This window comes from Ischnura elegans, chromosome 5 (genome assembly GCF_921293095.1).
Source record: "Ischnura elegans chromosome 5, ioIscEleg1.1, whole genome shotgun sequence".
In the NCBI taxonomy this organism is placed as follows: Eukaryota; Metazoa; Arthropoda; class Insecta; order Odonata; family Coenagrionidae; genus Ischnura; species Ischnura elegans.
The window spans coordinates 15,150,824-15,173,259 of record NC_060250.1 but is presented as its reverse complement, the minus strand read 5'-3'; the positions used below and the strand labels follow the sequence as shown (position 1 = coordinate 15,173,259).

Genomic DNA, 22,436 nt, shown 5'->3' with positions numbered 1-22,436 from the left:
GCTGAATCTGAATGGAAACATTAGGTCACTCTAGCCTCAGAATGTTTGTGACCTCACCAGGCACTCCTTTCCATCTTTATCTTTTGACCTTTCATCCTTTCCCAGTGATGGCTAACTGTCCGTAGAAATCACTTGAGGAATCGATTTTTTATCGAAATTAAAAGCTCGACTTTTCAATAAAAATCGAAATTTGAACCATTTGATTTTATAGCTTTTTTATACAAATAAAGTATGGATGTATTTTTTTAAAAGTGAATCACATGACTTGCGTATACATTGATCGTTAAATATATCTTTTCAAATTTCTTTTTCGGGCTTTCTTTCATAATTTATCTTAATTGGTAGTAAAACTGAATGGGATATGCAAAAAATAACAAAAATCATTTGCCAAGTTAGTTCGATCTTTCAAGGGTTAATCTAAAAAATAGACGGTTATATAGGAAAAAACATTTTATACGATAAAATATATTTAACTCATTCGAAAAACACTCAAAACACACATTTTAGTGTTGGAAAAAATGTACTTGGAATACTCGCTTCAATCATTGACGCTAAAAATTTAAAAATCCTCGTTCATTGAAGTTTTGGGGTCACCGCTTGGAACCATTAGGATTCACAAAAATTTTTAAAAATGATTAATTAATTGGCATGCTGTCCTGATGATCGAGGATTAGCCTTTTCAGTTTTACCGGCCTTAAGGAAAAGTCTTTTTCATGGGAAGAATGACGTTCTCAAAGGTCGGTGGTGACGTTGCTGAGATCGAACGAAGCTGAAGAATTGAGTTTGGATCGAAACTTTAGAAGACTTAAATCTCGACTTAATCGATCTTTGACGATTAAAACCCGATTTTAAATTTAAATCTATATCGATTTTTCCATTATTATCCCAGTCCTTTCTGATCTGGTCTTTCGAACGTGGTTGTCCCAAAGGTCGCTTTCTTCTTGGCAGGCCTACTGACACCGCTCTAATTGTATCATTTTCTCCTCTGCTCCACACGGGGATAAACGTCTTCAGCTTTTGGATGGTGCAATTATAATTGGGTCCTGATGTAGCTTTCGTAGCTCATTGCTGGTTCTTTCACCATCCATATTTGTTTCTGGAACCATAGGTGCGATTTTAAAATTTCATTTCATAAAACTGGTACTAGAGGGAGTACTGAGCGGAGAGGGAATGTTTAAAACCTCGTTGGAGGGTAGAGTGTTGGGTAAACGAAGGAAGGGAATAAAATTTTAAAATAGAATGAAAGAAAGTGGGCCTTATTGTGAATTGAGGAGGGAAATCCATGAAGGGAGGGTTGACTGCCCGAATACTTCTTGAAAACCTTATTAATCAATTGAATACAAGTTCTTTAATAATAAAACAAATGAGCACATTTTGGGTCAGGAATATAGACTATGTATCTATTTCCTATCCATGTAAGACCACTGCTTCCGTTAATACTGCTTTCATCCGTAGTTTAATTTTTCTTGACAATAGTTTCTAGTGAAACAGGTATGTAATCGAAATGGTCCTATCGTTTTCCAGGGAGAGGTACCGTAACTGATTTGTGGAATTTAGAAACAGCAGATGTGATAGATGTCATAATACCCAACGGGGTACAGATTTGGATCTGCATGTTCCATCTCCTTTCTACTTTCTTAATATGAATTAAAACTTCTTTCTTTGAAGATTGCGTCTTGTTTGGAATCGATGCGGTACAGAAGGAATGCTCGAACTTTTTTTTATGGCCAACATTTTGCATGTATCAGGTAATAATGGACGTAGAATAGCCCGAGTTAATTTAAGAGCGATTTGGGTAAATATTGTGGATCGTGAATACGATGAATTCATCTTCTACAGTCCGTGACGCCGAAAATTCAATCTATATTCCGATTATTCTGTGCGATTCGGTCCTTCCCTGCGATATGGAATTCAACAAATATCTTTCCCTTGCATCTCGGTACCTAATCCAACCGCTTCTTTGTCTGCTTATTACATCAAGAAGTTATCTCATATCGACCAGTATGTGGGCCACTGGCACGTTTCCATTGTTCTGCCAAGTTTATTTGTTGCTGAATTTGATTTCGTAAAATACACTCTTCCATTTTCCAATTCTGGTAGAGTTTAACCAGGTTTTGTCTTTCGTGGGGCTAGGAGCAGAGAAATTTCAGGTCTGCTGCTATCTTAACTTGGTTTCTATTGAAGTGGAACGGTTTAGTCCCGACTGAAAGGTTTACATTATGCATAAGAATGGACTCATATTCAGCTAAAATTGAAAAAAATTGTAATATATACAATCAAGTTTGTATTGCTTCCTATGCTAAAATTCTCTTAACAAATACATTTCTCATCCAATTAAATATTCTGGTATTACGTCTTTTCATAGTTCCTCAACATCTACGTCAACGTCTACGCAATATATGAGAATGACATTTTTTAGCCACTGAAACAACATCCTTTCGAATACGCTCTTTTGCAATCAATTTTCTCATTTATTAAAACTACTTTTGATTCTACAGTTTTAGTGCTTAGTTTCTTTTCTTAAGTCGGTAACAGGGATAAGCATAGATTTGTCAACGCTGTCGTTTTTAAGGGAATAAGTAAATTGAACGGAACGGAATATTGTTTTTCTTAGTTTTAATGAAAAAATTGAGAAAAAGTACTAGTAATTACCATGAATATAAGAAACGCCCATCGTAGGTGAAGACCTTCGGCTCCCTCCTGCAAAATTCTTGAAAGTGCGGCATTTTCCAGGGAAAAGAACTGGCCCATTACCCTGAATTTTTGAAATTCACACGCCTGTGACATGGAAGAATGCTCCGGTTTCACACCGATTCAATTGTGACATGACTGCCGAAGTGATCAAATTTTGTTGCTACCAATCTTGTTATTCAGCAGCCATGTTAGGTGGGAAACTAACCCGGTGGGAAACCCGAATAGCCTGAGGATCGGGTTGGTGTGGCAGCTAGATTGTTGTCTTCCCACTCTCCGGGCTCGAGTTCAAATCCCGGCGGTGGAAGAGAATTTTCAGAGACTGCGTGATCCCTGCTTGATTTTTGCGCGGAAGACATTGTAAGTGCAACACTCCGTCCGTCGGATGGGACGTTAAGCCGTGATCCCTTAGGCGCCTTACGTTAAGAGCAGGCTAATGCCGAAGCTGAGTTTCTCTTCACCATTCCTTCCGCACCCATCCCTCATGGTGAAAATGACCTCTGCTGTCGTTCGCCTCCTCCAAATACTATACCGAATAGCTTACCGAATCGCTATGCGCCGTGTAAACGCGAGAGTCTTCTACTAGCTTATGGCTAAATCGGGAGTGAGCTCTACCATAGCCTAACAGAACCCAGCGTCGAGTCCAATCACTGTGCTCTTGAGCTCGCTGAGCTGTGCATGAGCAATTAAAATATGTTGAATGCACCTCAGCGTGAGTGAATGGTGGCTGGAATTGTGTTTTCTTTTGGGGGAGAGGGGTTGGAGAGCCCGCATTGAAGCTGCTTGCACTAAGGAGAGAATGATCCAGTCCTCTCCAACAAATCAATCTTTTTCCCAATTACGCTTTGAGACCGCGTCCGTTTCCGGGAAAACACTCTTGTGCCCAGTGCAAATGAAAAACGCGCCCCGTCCGCCCGCATACGCAGCCAGGCATCACGACCCCCACCTCGTCAATTTATTTCGGTGAAATAATTTTTGTCGCATCGCCGCTACATTGCATTCGTTCGCTATTCCGTTCCGTTTCTTTTTTTTCCTTCAATTTTTTTCCTATCCGATTCAGGATGTCTTTTATTTTTTGTATCCTTAGGTTTTTGTATATGGCTCTCGTTTAATATACTCTGTGACCTGGTTATTATAGTTGCCATGGTGGTCCACAACCCCGTAGGCGTTATGCTATGCTATGGGCAATTACACCGTAGTATTTTGAAGCTGTAAATTTTGATTTTTTTACCCTCTCGTGTAGCTATTCATTTCACGTTTGGTAGTTATTAACAATATTTTTCTTTAACTTTTCGGTCGCATTTCTGTTTTTTACCCTCACAATTTGCCTTCAAGTCACGTTTTTTTCTTTGGGCTCATTTCAGTTCATGTTAGTTTTCATGCCATTCAACTTGTAATTACCCATTCATAGTTAAACTTAAGAGGTAGCATGTTTCGGAAAGTTAAAATTGATCATCCTGAATTTACGGCGTAGCGTTTAAAATCGTTCAACCCTTAATACAGTTTGCATTCAAATTCAAAATTAAAAACAGGGGGAATAGATCCCAAGTAATTCAGCTTAGGAATCGTAATATTTTGCTGCCGTTTATTTGATACCGTTGTTGCCTATTGTGGCCTTCAGAATGGATGTTCAGTAATTTCATTCCTAGCGTTTTCATTTAGCATTTTAAATTATGATTTTAGGAATGGAAAATACGCAATAAAATTTGCACTGAAATAACAATTTGTGAGTGAGTTCTTGAAGTGAGCAAAATGTATTTTTTCTACTTTGCTTCTCTTGATTTTCTTCTCTGCGTGGAAAATTTCACTATCCCATGCAATCGTATTTTTTTCTGGTTGGTATTCCTTCTTACGTCAATCTGTAAGTGATATCGCCCTACTTCTTTTCTTCACTATAACATTTCTATTCAAGGCCGTAGAGCTGAGATTTAACGTTTGTTTGGTTAGCAGGATATTATCGTCACCCGACGTAGGTTTAGACATCTTATATAAATTATCACAATCAAACAATGAGAAAATTATATAAGTTGTCAAAACCTGGGTAGATTTATAATAAAATTCTGTGGAACATATAAACTTTATTTGTCATTATTGTATCCGAAGAAAGGAATGAACATTTTTTTGTCATGTTATGTTGAGATGTAGGATTTTTCGATGTGTTAGAATGGAAGTTTTTCGGGAAGAAAGTAAAAGGTAGATTAAGGATGAAGCACACTCTCGCGTCACAGGAACTGGTGGTGTCTTGTCATGCTCCGTATAAACCTATCCTAATGTTTGGTTTTCCTATAGAAATAAGCTGGTAGTGTAATACTTTTTAACAGCTGTAGTTGTTCGACTGTGGCCAACATTTGATTAAAGACCTGATTTTGGTGAAATGAAATAATATTTTAATCAATCCATTCCTTTACTTGTATTGCTGTGCATGAGTGCTTACATTTATATCGTGTTATATATATTTTTTTTTAAATTTGCCTGATCTGTGTCTAACTCTAACGAGTGTTTTCGTCTCTCTTTCTCTCTTACTACCCCTCCTCTCCATTAACCTACCCCTATGCCCTCGACCCTTTTTTTCGCCCTCTCATCACAATTTACCCCCTCCCCACCCTGTCTCTTGCATGATATGCTTGGCTGCTGTGTTCCTCCCAGTGTGTTGTGATGCTGTTCTGCTCAACGTCTTCTGAAAGCTGAAAGTCTTCGCGCCAATTTCGACGCACAAAAAAGTAACCGCTGAAGACTGAAGCCTCTCGATCAGACCTTACTTCTGTTGGCTCACTCTGCCCCTGCCACTTCAGTTTGTTGGAAAGAAAGTTTCCGGAAAGTGTTCAAAGTGAATAATTTGGTGAAAGTTTCGAGGAGGACTGAAAAACTTGAATAAATATTGATTTTCCGATCCTAAAAAAAGAGGGGGATTGAGAGATAGTGTTTTTTTATGGTGTGACTCACTTGACGTGAAATCTTACTGACGATTTTTACATTAATTTGACGAGGTTAATATAATCCTCCTCCTCAATCTTCATCTTTGTGCTTCGATTGTGACTTTCATCGCGTCGCGGTGATCACCTAAAGGACTTTAGGAGGTGAGTATTCTACCTTTTCATTTATTTTACTCGTTAAAATCGCATTGTGATGGTGGACCATGGGTTGCATTGGCGAAAAGGAGATGAAGTTCGTGGTAAATTCTCAAGCGTATGTTAAGCCTTGTTACTTTTTTCCTCTATTCATGTGTTTGAATTTTAGTTTCTAAGAAATCTTCGTGTCGATATTATTCCAGTTAAAATGCTATATTTTTCCATTTATTTCGTGTGCTTGTACTCTGGTGCACGTTGATTCTGTGTGAATGTATCGATCTCGTTGTGTTTATTTGAATTAGGTGCGTGCCACTTCCTACTGGGTTTATATACTTCATTATTTCAATGTATTTTAATCTGTGGTTTTCATGTGTACGCTGTCACATTTTGTCACCGATACCTTTCAAAGGCTTATATTTACTTTGATTTCTTACCCTAATGAAGTGATCTTACACTACGCTGCCCATCCCCTCGCCCGAAGTTTACGCTTTAGCCCCAAAAAGGTACTCATTGTTATCGATCATAATGTCATTTGCCCTGGCAACATAATCATCGTCATCACCACTGGTCAATTAGGATCTGTTTGACGCAGCTTTCCCCTCAATTCTCTTATTAGCCAATCTTTTCACACCTACATATTTCTACTCTTTCATATCCTTACTTACTACATAAATTTCGTTCAAGGCGTTCCTTTTTCCAATTTTGCCATCCACTTTTCCCTCGACTTCTTTCTACCCCAACATGTAGCGGGATTTGTTGTTCCCTATTCTTACTAAGATTATCACGAAGCTTCTCTTCTCTCCTACTCGTCTTGGGACTTCCTCATTACTCCCTTGGTAGATCCACTTGATTTTAATCTTTCTTCTGTTACACCACGTTTCAAATACTTCCTCCATCCTTGATTTATCCGCTGCTGTCATTGTCCGTATATCATCTACGTTGATAAGCCTTCCCCAACTGTAATTTCTGATTAATAATTAATTACTTCCATGTTCATATTTCCCGCTCTGAGTAAATAATTCTTTTTTTGGACTATCCTATGGGCTATTCTAATGATACTTTCTTTAAAACCTAGTTATTCTGCTTCCTTGATAACAGAATTCATGCACCTCTTCCAGTATTTCTCCCCGTTGTTAATGTAAGCCTTGGCTCCTCTTCTGCTTCTCTTGCGATAGCGGAGTGATTTGTCTAGTTGGTAAATGATAATAAGTCTTACATTTAATTCCGTTTCAATATATGTTAACGTTTACTAGGAGTCGATCATAATGAATTTTTCCCATCTTTGTAATTTTGAGTTAATGTAACAATATTGTTAATCATTGTTACTTATTACTAAAATCTATTTTAAAATATCTTATCTCAACAGCAAACGTGTCAGCTGGTAGCTCTTTGTCTGATAGTTGGATATTAATATCAACCGAATGAGCAGACATCCTGTCTATAGCGTTCGTTAATATTGGTTGATGCAATTATGATTGCAGGTTGTTAAATTGAATCTGACTTCTTTTCTTAATAAAAGTTTCATAATCACAAGTCGAGGTGCGTTTGAAAGCGAAGAAAATGCTTATCTAGTTATTGCATTTCTGGTGTATTCCGAAGCCTATTTCGAGGCTCAGATAAATTTATTCTCCCCCGTAGTCGTTGGATTTTTCGTATTCCAATTCTTTTTTTTCCGACTATAAATTCGAGTATTCATGCTCTCATACCCTAGGCAGCCCAATCCTTATCCTCTGAACCTTTCGCTCGTTCCATGATAATTTCTTCTTTCTCGAAGTTTTAATTAAATTTCTGCCGTGAAGGAGTAATGACTGAACTAGTTTCTTCTTATTCGCCGTCGGATACCCTCAGAATGTGTTAGTGCTGTATCCGCAGAGCCAGAGATTCTTGGTCCTTTCTGCGGCTTCAAAGTCCCCCAGACAAAAAAATATATATCTGGGGCGTTTTTATCCCCGACAGCCACTGCGCCGCCTCGCCGTTACTACCCATTGGCCTGGGGTGTGTAAGATATCCACCCCCCCTCCCTCTCACTTCCATTAGGGATGAAAGTTTCCTCAGTCTTAATAAAGAGTCGCAATATCGGAATTGGCGGCAGGAATTCTCTGTGCCGAGGGAAGTACGTCTTTGGGAGATTTTAATCTCTTTTCTAAGAAAGCGCCTTTCGGATTGGGGATATTTTGCAGTTATTTTAAAGTTACTCGTTAAAAAGTTGGCATTTCTGTCTTTCCGTTCATTATTTTGCAACCTTTCTCGCGGTATTGAATCTTTTTTAAAAGCCATTTTTAATATGCAGGCTGTAACTATAGCTGAATTAAAAGAGATTATTTCTGTAGTTATCATGTGGAATGCTAACATATTATACATTAAGCCATAATAGCAATTATTGTCTGTGGAAAATTCACATGTCAAGTTTTAATTTACAATACTTTAGGAGGCTCGGAATAAAATTGGCTGCATAAATTGTTTCCAATAAACAATTTTCTCGGTGTACCGCTTGTCTCAAGTCGATGAAAAACTCGAGTTCTTAACCGTCACCATGTTAAACGAGGATCAACTTCTTTTGATTTTCATTTTCATTTTCACTCTTAAGACAAACTTTTGTCTCGCATTAAATCTTCGGGAAGAGCTATCGGAAAGCCTTCCTTAATCAAATGCTGTTCTCTTGAGTTCGTGCGATTCTCGCCTTCGTCTCAAGAAATGGAAATTTTTCCTGGTAGGAAGGATGGCTTTGGGATGTGACAATGTGGCCCTCCGCATTGCAAAGCGAGGGAAAAAATATTACTTCCCCTCACCGAACTTCCTCCACTTCTCAACCTCTGCTGGTCGACTCTTTTATATTCAAATTAAAAAAGTCCCGAAGTTCTTTTCCGAACGAAAATGATAAAAATATTCATTATTCTTATTTCTCCCGGTCGTCTTCCCTCCACCTTTACCGCCTCAAAAACGGCTTCCATTCACCCTTCATTTTGCCCCATTTCTCCAATTCATCTTTCCTCTCCTCTCATTGTTAAAGGTTTTCCTTATACCTCTTAAACGTCCTCCCATAACCCACCTTAAGCCGTACGGGACAAAGAAGAAAGATGGGAAGCTGCACATGCTTGCACATTGGTTCAGTCCTAGGATGGGATCACTAAGATCCAAAATCGCAATTCATAGACGTGATTCGGTAAGTAAAAGGGAAAGATAAGTTAGAAAAAAAATGATTCCTCATTCATCCATTTTCTAATAAAAATTAAAAAAAAAAGCGACATTTGCCGCCCTTGTTTTCAAGAGTTGGTGACGTCCTCGCACTTCTGGCTCATTCACTCGCTCAGAGAGAATCCGAATCGCTCGTAATTTAGTGTTAGAGACGTCGAAACTCATGAAATGGATGAGCGAGGCGTATAAGTAGCGGACAAGCGGTTAGCCGATCTGTAAAAGTCTGTAGCGTCATGGTATTTTCAGCGAAATGGGTGAATCCATCGATATTTCTCCGCTAATAGATCGAGAAGTAGGCGAGGGACCGAAGGAGGAACAAAATACGGGTTTGCTTTTATGTAAAATTCCCTAGTTAAGAAAAATACGTGGATGAGCCTATTATCAACCATTATTTATTTTACTCTTTGATTACTAGGATCATTTTTAATGAGCGAATGGAGGGTTATCATATTTTATGTGACCATATTATTGAGTATATTTGAGTGATCGATTAGTGAACTTGTGGAAAAACGTTATTTTTCCATTAATTCCCATTTTGTTATAAAAAAACGCTGCACAGCCGATCTTTGTTGATAATAAATAAAATTAGTATGATTTGTATCTGGAAAGATCGATTGTCTGTCGGATACTATTAGCGTTATCAGTAATGTCATCCCTTTTTTCTCGGCATGCGAATGATACGAGTCTATTCAGAATCGCTCAAACTAGCTCACTGACTAATTATTTTTGAAATTTCAGTTTTTATCCAAAATTCATTTAATCAGTTTGCAATAATCGATGAAATTAATTCTAAAATGTATTTTTGCCTCTTTTCATAGCATATCTGTGGAAATGCATCTCAATTTTTCATTTCGTGTTGTTATCAATATGCTAATTTAAACCTCTAGAGCAATTTTATGCACTGCTAAGCGCGATGTGTGGGAGCTCAAAGGCCGGTCGTCACGAGTTCGAATATTGTCTACTCTTTTTTTTTTCTCAATGTACTTCCTGGCACTTCGAAATGGCATCTGGAAATTATCCATGTTGAAGTTTCAGTTATTTTTTTGCATAATCTCATGGATTAATCCGATAGAATACCGGTTATAAATCTGTTTTTATATCCATAAAATCAATGAAGAGGATGGTAGTTAATCAGTTGTTTGCATTATATCGAATTGCCGATAATTAATTGTGATTTCGTAGATTTCGTAATTGCCCCTCCCCTTTGCGTAGGCAATTAATTTGGTATGCCAATTGACTTATTGTAACCATCGTCGATCTATATCTCCAGGGAAAATAGGAGATTTATCGATGGTCGGTGCTTCCCCACTTTCCCATTGGCAACCTTTCAATTCAAATATGTTCAATGGCAAACCCGACATTTTTTATGACTTACTTTTATTGCAGTCTTACCTTTCATTTTTGGATGGAGAACTGAGCAGGGTGGGGATGTTTTTTTAATAATTTAATTTAGGACAGGGAGAAAGACTTTAGGTTTTATTAAGAAAATGCAAAGAAATGGGCGTAGTTGTGAATTGAAAAGTGAATTTCAGCTTGGTTAGAGAGACGTGTGTGATTCATAAAATACTCATTACAAAGAGAGCTTAACCTGCAGAATGCTTAAATATTATCTGTAACATTTAACATTCGCTATTTCTCGTTTTATTTTGTGCGCAATATCTTTCTTCTCCAATTCTTGCTCAAGTCCCCAATTATTCTCCTTCTCCACGTAGGTAAATGTCTGCAAAAGAAGCAGAGACCATGCCATGTCTGAAAAAAATCAGCATTGTTGCTGAAGATGGGTCCACAATCGTAGAAATATTTACCATTGCCGCTTTTGAAAATTAATAGAAAGTATATATACCGTGAATGTAACATGGTGTTTTGGTACCATGGTACATGGTACCGTGGTGGCAATTTTTAAATTTAATTTTTCCTATGCAGTCCATTTTACATCTCCGTTATCAGTTGAAAAAAGTCCGAAAATCATTTCGCGAGACAATTTCACAAGCAATTAATTACTGATTTGTGCTCTGATTTGTTTTACAACATAATCACGACTGGTTTATTATGAGAAAAAAATAACAGTTTGGGCTCAAAAAAATAAGAGGCGGAGGGAGATGCAAGTTTGAATTGCTAACTAATTAAAGTTTCATATGGCGGCCATGTGGTCGTTTAGCAATCAGGAATTTATGTTCCCATACGTTACTTTTCCGTGTTATTATTTCTACGCTCATTTCGTTTGATTGCGCGCATTAAATTGCTTTCGGAATTTGTTTATTTTTTGTTGCAGTCAGTTTCGTTTTAGTAAGCTAAATAACAGATGAATTATGAATACATATTTTAAACTCAGCGGCGTGTGTATGCTGCATTGGAGCAGCATCTCTGTGATGAAAAATTAATGCTTTTGTTTGTAATTGTTTGGTACTCTTTGGAGACGCTGTTTTTCCGTCATCAGTTAAACTTTATAATTTGCTAGGCCATTTAAACTATTAATTGAAGGTTTATCATAAAATTAGACCGTCACAAACTTGAAAGGGTTGAACGGTGCTGCTATTAAGGGTTCTTATCGGAGGAAAGCGGGTTTAGCAGTGTACTAGAAAATGAATAGATTTGAAAATTATTATTGTAAAATATTTATTGTGAGGATCGTTGCGTATAAATGATAGGCTGACCATGAGTCTAGGTGGAGTGCAGTGTTCTGAACACTGGACGTTGGACGTTGAGCAATGAGCACTAGAAAAGAGTAGAGGTGGAAAATATAACATTTTTCTCATGTTTATGCATAATTAATTTCCTATGCTTCAGTTAAAATACGCTTGTGCTATCAAATTTTAATCCAAAGTAGTCGTCCGTCGATAAATGTAAGTTCCATTACTCGGTTATAACTATCTTCTTATGAAAGTAGATAGTTTCATAGTTATTATCGCCAACTTGGCATTAGTCCCAAAGTATCAAGCTCAAATGGAATTTCCAACTACATATATTTATATTTGAACGATTTGTTTTCTTGGTCGATGTCGTTAATCATCAGAAAATATTAGCTAACAATTTGGTATTAGAAGAAAATGTGTCATAATGACCTAGATCTCACATACTTATTATTAGCAATTATTATTTAAACGTTCGATCATACTTTGACAATGTAGATCTTTGCTTCGTGTCGGCGCTTAGATTTCAATTTTTAGCATCATTTTAAGTCTTTATAATTTTTCTATGCCACTTAGAAGTTTTACGTAAGCAACGATATGGCCACTTGTTAGCCAAAATTATTTACCATTCCCCTCTTAAGTTGTTACGACGCATACGAACGTACTTACTTATAGTTACGTTTGAATTCCATTTTTCTCTGAAAATTTTACTCATCATTGATTTTTTAAATTTAAATATCGCTAGAGCGTGAAATTTTTTTTCTCACTTAATGGCTGAGCGCCAATTCTGCCTTTTCTCCTCGACGAAAAAATTTCACTTCTTTACAGGTGCTTACTTTTCTAGACGAGTGTACTTTTCCTTCGAGGGTCTTAATTGTAAAAGATAGCTCAGGGACAACCTCCCACCCCCTTCGTTTATCCCTTCCCCCTCCCTAAATTAAAAAGTCCTTCTCAACTACCTTCTTTTTGTCTTCAATTCCATTCTGGTCTCTTTCACTCTGATAATACCTTAATTGTTTTCTTCCATCCCCTCTGTGAAGGCTGTGGAGCTGGCAGAATCTTATTTGAAAAGAGTGAAATTAATCTGTTGATTTTCCACGTGGAAGACGTGATGAAGACCTTTTATGCAGCTGTAAGGCATGGAATTTTTAACAACAAAAATTTGTTATGTTCACTGAAAATAGGCACGAACAGGCTTCCTTAACTTAGTTACACCAAAAAATTTAGTCAAAAACTGCTACGGGCGTACAGACAGCGTTACCCAGATGTTAAGCGAATTAGGCTGGGAGCCGCTTGAGACTCGGAGGCTGCGTGCTAGGCTAGAATGGTTATCTATAAGAGCGACACAGAGAACATAATATTAGAGCCACACTATATTTCTAGGTCCGATAGAAGCGATATATTAAGAGAGATGTTTTGCCGAACCGATGGATATGGGATTTCGTTTTTTCCCCGAACCATAAAGGATTTTAATAAACGCTAGTCCCAACTTCGTTAGAGCACTTAATTTTTTTTTAAATCTGTAAACGGCTGCTGTCCTGACACCCCCTGTCACACGCATTTTAGGCGGCTTGCGGGATATTATGTAGATGTTGAAGTATGTACCAAATACAGGTGCTGGCGGAAGGGGGGAGAGGTGGGAGTCGTGTGGTGGAATGAGAAAGGGTAAGGGCGTTAGGATGAGGCTTAACCCTGGTTTTAGGGTTTTCAGGGGGTGGAGGGTGTGTGGGAAGGGGGGAGAGGAGGGCGAGTGGTGGGTGTGGGAACATTAGGAAGGAAGAACTAATCAGAGATTGGGGAAAGACGATTTTTTAATTAAAGTATTCTACAGTCTAAGGCGGGTATTCATGTGTTGAGGCGGGTATGAGTGTTTAAGGAGTATTCAGCAAGTCTCCACTACCTTAATAAGACTTCCCTTTTAGTAGAGGGAATCGGATAATACCAGGACAATTTCTCGGAAATGTCATTCCCAGTTGAAATATAACACAATTGGAAATGTCATTCCCAATGCAATATGACGCAGTGACCATGCAACCATCGACATCGATTCCAAGTCACGTATGAAATGACATTTTCAATTATCAATAAGGCCTTTTCCATTTCATTTTCCATTCTCCTTATTTTATTGGCATAACCGCAACATAACCCATCATTCCTTCAGGCCTATGTTTTAAATATAATACTTCCTGAGCTTATCATGGTGTGATGGGTATAAAATACTGTGATTTTCGTCTTTGCCATGCTTTTCATACTTTATTTTTTGGTCATGATAATGATTTACGATGAATGTAAACAGCGGTGCCATCTAAGTCTTTATCGAATGATCATTTTTTGTATAATACATTGTTTTCTTCAGCGTCATGGTGTTGAAACTGCATTTCATTTTCCCCGAATCATAGTAATGGCAATATGATACAAATATGTAGAGCGCATCCACATAAGTGCACGCCAATGAAAGTTCCGAACCTTTTTATATCCATCGGAAGATCTCTTGCAATTAATTACCGTCCATTTGCCTGGGTTGGTGCATGACGAAATACCTCGCAGTGTTGCCACATCGGCCCACTCTGCAACTGCGGCGCGAATTAGTGTCGTTGTTGCGGTGCTGTAGGACCGTTGTAATCGGGATTTTTCGCCGGAGAAGCGTGGAATTCGGTCCGTTCGGCTAATAACGACGCACGCAGGGGCGACAATGGCTCTGGCCGTTATATGCATTCAAAAAGGGAAGGCTCTCCCATTTGTCCGGCCTGTGCCGCAGTGCCTGCCGGGAAGCCATAAAGAGGAAAGACTCCCGATGGCCGCCGCGATACGAGCGCGCTAATTGTGAATTTATGCGCTATTCTCTCTTTTTTTCGCTGCTTCGCGTGAGCGCGATAGGTGGCGCGGCGGATACATTTTGGCCGTGGCAGACCTGTCGGCGGAAGGTCGTCGTCGCGCGCTCATTTCTATGCGATAGGCATCACTCAATTGGGCGTGGGCTTCGGGCCTCGCTCAGGATGCCCCGGCCATGATTCTTCTCCCAACCGTCGAGCTAGCCCGGTGGGTTAGCAGAAATTCTACTTTTCTTTAAAAGTAATACTGCAATGCGTTAGAAATTGGATAATTTATATTCGAATACCAGTCGAAATCAACTTTAAGTAGAACTGTTTTCCAGGTCTTGAATTCGTGCAATTCTAAACGGTAGCTATAGTAATATATAATTAAAATGTTCTGCTGATTGAGGTAGATTTCCATGGCCCTGATGATGCTAGAGTGCAGCTCAACTTGTTCAATGTAATAAATTATAAATATTGAACGGAATTTTACGACCATGTACTTTTCGGTGAGAAAGGAGATGCTGAAAAGATGATCGAAGTATTCTATAAATAAAGGTAGGTTTGAATGGAGTACATGAGAAGTATTCTGGGAGCCTCCCCTTCCTTCGTGTACTCTCCTCTTCAATTCACAGTAAGGCCTAATCCCTTTCATTTTATCTAAAAATCCTATTCTCTTCCTTCCTCTGCACATAGTGATGCATTAAATTGGCCTAACAAATTGAGAATTTACAAGAAAGTTAATTTTTTAAAATGTTCAAAGTGTTTGTGGAATGAAAACTTTTACTATTTTTTAATATTATTTCTCCAGAAGAACTTTGATTGGATCAGTATTCAATCCCCTGTAGCGTGCGATCAGGCGTATAAATACCAGGTACATTTTTATCATGGCCTCTTTTTTCAGTGGGGAATGCAGCGGGGTTTAACCGAACGAGGTGGTCGAAGCTGCAAATTATGATCCCATTCTCATCATTCCTGCTCAACTCCTAATGTTTCCCTTACGCATTTCTCTGATTTCAACTACAGAAATCAGGCCACTCTGACTCAGACCAATCTTTGAAGAAGAAATGAGTTCCCTCGCCACACGTTTCCTTTATCAACATTGGTTTGTCAAATCCATCTTCACCTTTGAATTGATACCGAGTTTTTTTCCTTACATTGCAGTGCGTCATTCCATCAAGTTAAGTTGGTACAGATTTCCTTAATAAGGAATTTATTTATGTTGAAGAAAATGATACGCGTACAGCCAGTTGAATAGTGGACTTGTAGAAATAAAAATTAAACAAAGAAGCTAATAAAATTACTTTTCAAACAGAAGGGAAACGTAAACTCGATACGGTGGCCTTATCCTTGATATTAGCAAGGTATTTGGTTATTTTGCGTTAAATGAGATGTTGCGAAGTAAGTAAAATTTTTAATCGATATCATTTGCGAGAGAAATTATCAAGGCGGAAAGAAAATCATAATGACCAGAGAATTAGAAGTAATTAGCGGCGACACAGTTGGATGAGGAAGAAAGGTCGCTATTTGTTACTGGGCTGGGTCAGCTTGATACGTTTACGACTCAGACCGACCCTACTGAGCCGACTGATTCGACCAGGCGGATTTTAGTACGGTTGGTATACGTAAAGAATAACACTTTGTAATCCATTTCTTTAACCCTCTTCATAGCCTTCTTCTCATCAATTCTTACATATATGTAAGCGCTTCTTTTAACAACTCTAGTAACCTATTACTGGTCATAATTGTTGTGTCATGTGATCAAAAGCCATATGTTAGATTCGAGAGAATTCATCATAGACATAAGAAGGCTTTAATAAATAAAATTGAAGTAATAGCGTAAAAGACGGATGTTCTAGCCGAACCAACGATGAATCAATTTGCGAATGTGTTGTCCCTACCTTTTGCGTTCAGAGTGATCCACTAGCCAACAGTTATGGATCCAAACTTAATACATACCTAACATATTTTCTCGTTCATTTGTATATTCATATTACTTTCCACATTTTGTGTACCCTGATAAAGCGTGGCGTTATTCCAATGGCGTTTATTATATATTTTACGCATGATTTCATATACGACGCACGCGTTAAAAGAAGTAGCACCTTTTTGATTTTTTCCTGCCTTTTTACCATCATTGTTTACGAAAAACATTTCGGCATATTTTGCTTTTCTGCGGACGGATTGTTCTGATCATGCCAAGTAGGAAGTTTTGGCTGCCTCCCGCTGAGCTTTTTAGTCCTTGATGGTTTTATTTTATCCCTGTGATACTTGCTTGTATTTAAACAGGTTTTTTTTCAGGTGAAAGTGACCAAAATTCTTTTTTCCTTGTCGGTTGGCCAAAGGTCCGAGAAATAATGGTGTTGCCGCGTGTGAAAGTTCTGAACTTTTATATCCCATTATTTTTTTGGCACAATGTTTACAGTCCTTGCCAGAAACCTCAGCAGATTCCTGCGACGAAAAATGCCGCGCGTTCATCGTCGCCAGTGAGCTTTTATTTCATTCTGTGTGGTTCCCATGTTAAACAGTTCCGCATTTTTTTTAAAGGTTTTGTAAACCTTCAACGTACGTTATAAATCGTTATTAATCATGCTTCTTTTCTGCCGATGAAGAGGACTAAAAACTCTAATTGATTAACTGATGAATTAAACCGATACATTTGGGTCGTTTCTGTTCTGCGTCGTCATAATTATGGTATGAAAGTGCCTCAATCGGTCGATCAAGTTGATGGAAATGCGGAGTATTTTTCCTTCATGGCAAATAGCAGCTAAACTTCTAATGCTCCGGTAACTTTTTCTGTAAGGTTACTATTGCAAAAATTCCGTAAGCGAATCAACGATGCTATGGATACTTCAGTAATTATTTTCTTACCTACTTTGGCGAAACAATGTTTATTTTTTGCCATGTGCTAGCTCCATTTATTCTCAGAGATTATGGAGCTGAGAAAAATTGGTGCCTGAAAGGTCAGAAATTACTGTAATATTTGCTACTTTAAAGAGAGTTTTATGGATTGTGATATGTCGAGTGTCGCATGTCCACATTCCGGCGAAGTCCTTTCCGTGGCTGATCCGCGTGCCGCGAGATTGTTGACCCCGGTGGGTGTGCCGTGGGTGCAGTAAATTACGAGTGCTTTAATGCGGCCGCGAGGGGGCGTTATCGCATTATCTTCCTTATCTCGGGACCGTGTTTCGTCACCCTTGTAATTACGCCATTTATCCCCGGCTCGAATTACGTCGCGAAAAGGGTTGGAGTGGTGGATATAAGGAGAAGATAAAGAAAGAAAAAAAAGCTTCTTTTGTGTGAGTATGCAAGCCTTCTCCTTCCGCCTCTCCCTGAATGGGATAAAAATCTCATGTCTTCCGCAGGTTCTGTCCGTCGCCAGGTATCTCCCTCAGCTCAAAAGAAGAAGAAGAAAATGTCTACCTATCATAATTTTTTAAAGTGACCTTTTTTCCCTCTAGTAATACTGGAATGAATAACCAGATTATGTACTTTATTACGGCCTAGTACTAAGCGAAGCGAGTCATGAAATGTGAATCACACGTGCATTTTTTTCGTCCCTCAGGGTATAAGCGAATGGAGAAGGTGAGATGGAAGGAAAAGAGGAGGAACGACTAAGTGTTAGACATGGTGAGTCAGGAGAGGCAGATTCTAAATGAGATACGGGGGAGACGGAAAGTTCGGATGCAACGAGTACTGAGCAATTACTGAGGGGATGTTGAAAACAGTATTATACGGTAGAATTTTGGGTAAACGAGGGAGAGGAAGGAAGAGAATAGGATTAGATTAAGTTAGGAGTAGATGTACATGGATATGGTAGGCCTTATTGTGAATAAAAGAGGGAAGTATATGAAGGGAGGGTCATTTTTTTTAATTATCTTTTTTTAAGGAAAAGGAAAGTTGGGTATTTGACCCACAAACCTCTGAAAACGTTTCACGTGTGGTGTCTAAGCCACTAAAAAATAAATCTCTCATCTTTTACTCCGTCTATAGGCGGTGAGAATACAATTCGCGATAATTCCGTCTTCTCTTTCGCTTTACCCGCAAGCCGTTTAACCTTTCTCTCCTCATAGTATTCGTTTCGTCAAATTCGGCGTCATCATCTACGTGATCTTCATCTCAATTACCCATGGTGGATTTTTTCAACAATAGCATTCGCGGATGTTTCTTCCCACCTACCCCCCACCCCCCTATAATAAGACCATACTCTTTCTTACCTTTCTTTAAGCCTCATGCTTCACACATTCACCGAAAAGAAGAATTTCTGTTTTTAATGCTTCCTTTTCTTCCGGGCGATATCTTTTTCGTGATTAACTCGCCCACCCCGTGGGAACAAGCTTTTAAAAATATGTGCGCACATCTCTTAAATTATCTGCGGTTTGGAAGGAGGGATTAATAACGCTGGAGGTTGCGGGAGATTAGTTACCGCCTCTTCCGTCGGCTTGATTTAGTGATGGTAGAGGAATGGTCTGAGGTCGACATAGGCCAGTCTTTACCTATTATATTTGTTCACGCAGCCTGGAGAAATTTAGGGAGGTTAGAGATAAATTTATGTGGTGCGTTTACAGTCGTAATCTTGGATGCAACTTTTCCTGCCATATTTTTTGGTGTAATAGCGAAGAGTTAAGGTAGTGGGTAATTTAAGAATTAAGAGTAAGTGAGCTGGCGTAATTTTTTATGACCTAGATAATTATTTTTTCGCAAAAACGTGTTAGCGGGAACGCTGGATTGGAGAATCCATTTTGATGAGACCGTATTCATTCTCGGGTCATCAAAGTGTTTCTGAATTGAATCCTTCCTCTGATCCTGGTTCAGTTGTAATTGAGTTCTAGTGCAAGATGATGGCGTCGTACGCATTTAATACATGTAGAAAAGTAAAAATTCATTTTATTTTAATAGCTCTTCTTTTGTTGAATTGCCCTCTTTTTCTACCTCATGAATACGGTATTTATTTCCGAGTAGAAATTTGGAGGAATATTCAGTATCAACTTTTGAATGTACCTTTTAGTTACATCAATTAAATATTTACTTTAATAAAATTCTCACCCCTGCTGTTCAAAATGGACGGATAAAGTGACGAACTAAGGAGCTATATAAATGAAATGGAGAAGCAGGGGGGCTGTGGTGTAAAATGCGTCATGTGTGGAATAGGTGGCCTGGTCATATCTTGAGACAAAGGGATACAATATATAGAGCCTGGAAAGAAGGTTCCCTCATGAAAATTAACTTATGCCTTGAATGTATTTAAGATACATATCGATGGCTAAGTTCTAACAACACGTATCTCAAATTCGGCCGGTTTGAGACAGGTATCTTAAACAAAGTGTAATAACATTAAAAAAATAAAATACAACTCTTTGTTTGCAAAGGTTATTCTGTTTTATGAACTTTTGGTTTTTAATTTCAGTGCACAAGTAAACAAAATTAATCGTTTTTTTTTTGCTCTCTTAAAAAGTTGCAATTTTTGAGATACGTGTTGTTAGAACTTAGTCATCGATTTACGGCTGTTTTCACTATTTGAACTCATTTAAACGTGCACAAATGAACCAAGTTTTTGGGGAGGAACCATTCGTGCGCATATTGAAACCGCAATGTCTTCGCAACCAAAGGCATTTCCACTTCCGCCACCGAGTTTTTCAAGTACTAATCGCAAGTGTTGAACAACTAGGTAGTGCGGAGGTGAGTGAGAATAAAAATAAGTCGTCTACACACCTCAAGGAGAAGATAGTGCAATTTAAATGGCCACATTTTGAGGCGTGATGAAAATAATTGTAGAAGAACAGGTGAAAGTGAAGAGAGGCAAGGAAGTGCGGTGAATGAATTTCATGGGACAGGTTATGAAGGATTTAAAAGAGAATAAATGCGTCGCTATGAAAAGGTTTACGGATAGGAGAGAGAAATGGAGAGCTGCGTGAAACCAATCCTAGGATTGTTGACTGTGATGATGGTGGGGAATGACACCTGTAGATAATTAATTGAACTGGAATAGGGAAAGGATTAATGATAGAGTTGAAATTAACCAGTCATAAGATTTTAACACTGATGAGCGAGAATAATTGTCTCAGTTTATCTTACTTTTTCTCGAGCGGAGAGTGGCCAATATCCTAGCAACGCATTTCCGCTGGACGTCACAATCAGATTCACATGTTAGCGACCTCTCCTTCCGATCAGCGCCTTTTTTCTCTCCCTTCCGATTCTGCTGCGACCTCCTCTTTAGGACATTTAAGGGGAAGGGTGGAAGCGGGAGGGGAGGGAGAAGGCGCTAATGAAGCTAGTTGATCGTAAGGGTTCGTCGGGTCCCTGCAACCAAGTGAGGGTGGAGTGGGTGTGGAAACCTCTGCCACTCCGGAAAAGTCCTTTCTCTCTTATCGCTTTCGGTGATGTCTTCAAGGTTTACCTTTCCCGGACGCATCGGGATCGAAAGCAGAGACTCGTGGCTCCCGAAAATAATCCCGAAATTATGCCGTAGAAAGGAGTAACTTAGGAATTGTTGTTTTTTTATTTTGCATTCCTTATTTGTTGCTGATCGCTCAACAAACGAAAAAAAAGCGTTATACTGTTTGAAACTTCTTACTCGAAGCAGTAATGTTTGCTAAGGTTTCGAGTTTTTCTTGTTTTTTTTTAATTAGTACTGTCTGGAGTTACCCCATAAATATTATTAATTAAGAATTAATAATATCCAAAATGCATATTGTTAGAGAGAATTATTTTAGTAGTAATAGAAAAGAGGAATTAGGGAAAATTAAGCCATTTTTTAATCAGATTTAAACTGAAAGGCTCTTGCCCCACCAAGTCCATACTTTTGCCACTTTATTGCATGCTATAGGAAACAGCTATGATTTCGATTACGAGGCACACGGTTCCGAAACGATTGCCAATCGTGTTTTAATCAATGTTAAAAGGCGATTGACTTTTACAACTATAGGTGGAGTTATATTATTCTGTTTTTGTTGGATTGAGCTGTCAACATGATAAGTGAATTTGCATGACGTCAGAAATCTTTTTGGAAATCATGGAATTTTCTGGAAATTTTTTATTATTTTCTGTGGGAGCATCGGGAAACACATAGAATTATTAAAACAGACGGAGAATAAGATGTGTAACCCTCATTATTCTCATTTGGTTTATCGAGTTATTGGGGTTAAAAAAACAACAATTCTTTGCTTGAATGTTGTAAAAATTTGTGTCGCTAAGAAGTGTTTACTTATAATCTTGCATTCATTCGCGTGATGGAGTTCACTTCGGCATCTTATTTGTGACGGCACATGATTCCCTAGCTTATTTTATGCCGAATTTTATCTGCTTGCTTGTGGAGAGGAAACTTCAGATTGACATAACAGTGTTTTAAAGTAGTCTTTTTGAAATGCAGTTAGCTTGAGGAAAATATCATGGGTCTATTAGATACCTAACATTCTAAAAATATTGGTGCAATATTTCATCATCATAGTGTTTTATCAATTAACTCGTTTTGAAATGCACAGGTGATGAGAGAAGAATTCCATCTATCATATTATGTGAATATCGCCACTCTTGAGTCTTTTTCTCAGTATGCTGTTAATTTTGAAATCGCTGCACAGGATGCATATGATGTGCACTTTAGTGTGTTTCAATATCGCCATACGGAGAGAAAGCATTATAACCATGTTTGGTTGTAAATAAGTGTTTCCGCATTTTCGCACATTGAATCTTTCGTGAACATACCCTTCGAAGTTTAAATGAAACTATTCTATTGGAGGCATTAGTCAGAAAATTATCCATAATGTTGCTACCGTGGGGTGCTAACGCTGACAGATGATACTTCAGTAGGTTTCAACATCGCAATACGCCTAGAAAGCATCATATCCTAATTTCTTTAAAAATAAGCGCTTTCTCATGTTTGCGCATTGAATTTTTAAAAACATACCCTTCTAAATTTGGATAAAACTATTCTATTCAAGGCGTTACTCAGTAAATCATTCATAATACTGTTGCTGACGTAGAGGGGAGATATTTTATCTGAAATCCTAACCAACTTCTCCTCAGATTCCGGAAGTCCCGTA

General features: G+C 38.4%; 1 long non-coding RNA gene across 1 annotated transcript in view; it reads left to right on the top strand.

The window, feature by feature from the left end:
* The window catches only part of LOC124158519, a 581,141-nt gene that overhangs the window by 537,078 nt on the left and 21,627 nt on the right, over positions 1–22,436 (top strand). The window contains exon 2 of the long non-coding RNA XR_006864821.1: positions 5,338–5,768. This is a non-coding gene — a long non-coding RNA (uncharacterized LOC124158519). The remainder of the gene's footprint in view (positions 1–5,337; positions 5,769–22,436) is intronic.